The following is a 2,634-nucleotide window of genomic DNA, read 5'->3' on the forward strand; positions in this document are numbered from 1 at the left end:
TCTCTTCTTTACCGAGGCGATGACATACTATCTTTGGGCGAGGTCGACCAGGATCCGAGGAGTTCGCCTTCCCATCAAGGAGGACACGGAGCTCCTAGACTCGGAGTATGCGGATGACACAGCGCTGTACGTTTAGGATGATGAGATGATGCTGGAGAGGGTGAGGCTGGCCTTAGAGGTCTTCTACTCGGCAGCCGGTGCAAAAATCAAGTGGAACAAATCAGTTGGTTTTCTCACAAACCCTGGGGCATGCTCACAGTGGGGGAGGTTTTTGGGTTTCAGATGGATCTCGCGGAGGCAGACAGCTAGATATCTCGGCTTTCAGGTCGGCCTGGACATCACGCCAGCTCAGCAGTTTCTCCCGGTGCTAGATTCCATTCGACAGAAGCTAGCTTTCTGGAGCACTGCTAAGCTCTCTCTTGCAGGTCGTGCTCTTGTAGTCAACCAGGTTCTCCTGGCCACAGCCTGGTATGTGGCTTCTTGTTGGTGCTTCTCGAGATCTAGCGTGGCACAGCTCAGGAGGATGCTCCGGAATTTCCTGTGGTCTGGGGGGAATGGTCTCAGAGATACCAGAGCCAGGGTAGCCTGGCAGACAGTCATTCTTCCGCAGGCTGAGGTGACTTGGGGGTCATTGATCTTGAGCTTCAGAGTCAGGCCCTACTGGGCAAGTTAGTTATCCGCAGTTTGACCCCGGGGGGGCAAACGTGGAAGATGTTATTTCAGCAGGGGATCAGTTCTTACATCCCGCGCCGAGGTGGAGAGTGGCTACCATCCGTCCGGTGGATCTTCACCTCTGCACCGCTTACTTACCCCTGCTCCCCGCTCATTCGTAGCCTTCTCAAGGTTTGGAGGCGACTCCGTCTCAGTCTCCTCCAGTCCCCTCCTAGCAGTCAGGAGGAGATCGACCGCCAGCCGCTCATCTGGAATGATCAGGTCAGAGATACCTTGGGCCTTCAGCTGGGTGAGAGGTCACATATCCTGTGGGACGGTTGGATGCGGGGGCCAGCCCGGTCCCTTCGAGTTTGGAGGGACACTTACAGACACTTGGAGACCGTTGCTCTAGCAGCCACAGCTGGAGGTGTCTCTAGAGCTCAGGCGCGATGCACAGAGATAGACAGAGCGATTCCTGCCGGTTGGTTGGTTCCACCTGAGATTCAGATCCTCATGCTTGGTGATGATCGTTGGCTTGAACAGTTCACCCCTCGTGGCATCCCACTGGTGGTTGCAGGCCGGATGGACAACACCTCTATTTCCTTCTTCGTGGTTTTGGGGGACGACCAACTCAGGAGAGAGGGTGTGCTCATCGACCCCCTTCTCTCGTGGCAGAGGGTTCAGTTCGTAGGCCTCGTGGGGAAGGTTTGGCAGATCGATCCTAGTATAGAGCAGGATCAGCTACAGTTATGGCGACTCTGGCTTTGGGAGGGGCAGGCCCTGTCAGAGCTTGATTGGGACCCAGGTGAGTGGAGATGGCCAGAGGTTATAGCAGGCCAGGGGCCGACCCCTTTCTTCGCTTACAGTACGACATTGGGCAGGAGAGTTCTCGGGAGGATGTAGAGCAGCCCGCCCACCCAGCGGCCCAGTTGGTATGCTCAGGGTATCTCCAGGCTATTTTTGCAGGCCTTCTGGAAGGCCTTGTGGGAGAGCTGGATGCTGCGGAAGATTTCCTACTTCCTTTAGCTACTCGCCCACAAGGGTCTTCCAGTGGGGAGCTGGTTGCGGCAGATTGGTCAGGATGGACTTTGTCAGATATGTCATGAGGACGAGGAGTCACCAAAACACTGCCTGTGGAGCTGCACTCGCACCTAGGAAGTGTGGAGGTGGACCTTCGGGATCCTTACTCGCACAGCACTGGAGCTAGGTTTGATCACCTGGGGCGCGTTCTGTTGGTGCAGCACCACACCTGGCTTCCACACCTGGCTTTCATTAGTTGTTCGAGGTAGACCCGCAGGACCCCATGTTCCTTACCACACAAGGGACTTGGGGGCCGCTTGAGGGCATCCCGCCGCACCTGGCAGAGGCGGACATAGGATCTCAGGAGAGGTAACCAGTTTGGGAGACTATTAGCAGCATCGCTAGTTGGCACATTTGGACCTCGCACTGCACGTAGATCCTCGGTGGTACCTCTCTTTCGACTGCCCAGGTCATGGCTGACATCTGGAGTGAGATTATACACACACTCAGAGGCCAGTGGGACTAGATACAGGGAGACTCCCGGGCTGGCTGGGAGAAGCAAAGATGTTTCCTCCGAGATTGGGATACGCAGGGCCTCTTCTTCGAGCATACTTCTCAGGGCCTTCAGTGGCGTTATTCACCACCTCTATGGTTGTTTATTCACACCCGCCTGATCCCTCCATGAGAGAGATCTTTTTGTTTCCTTTTAGGGCTGTACCCGATTTGTGAACGCAGCACCATCAGCTGCAAAACTGACCTCATGTATCTTGATTTTTTGAAGTAGTATAATTAGCACTGTTTTTTTGGGAAAAAAATAAAGTAAAGTCCATTTACATCATCTTAAAAGAGCAGTATCACCTCTCATTTACTCAAGATTGACCAAATCTTCAAATGTGCATACTAGAAGTTAGAACCTAGAGCCACATACACCATTGTGACTAGCTCACCATATACTCTACATAT

This window comes from Dipteris shenzhenensis, chromosome 30, assembly GCF_047967505.1.
Source record: "Dipteris shenzhenensis isolate YYH24624 ecotype China chromosome 30, Dip_SZ_1.0, whole genome shotgun sequence".
NCBI lineage: Eukaryota > Viridiplantae > Streptophyta > Polypodiopsida > Gleicheniales > Dipteridaceae > Dipteris > Dipteris shenzhenensis.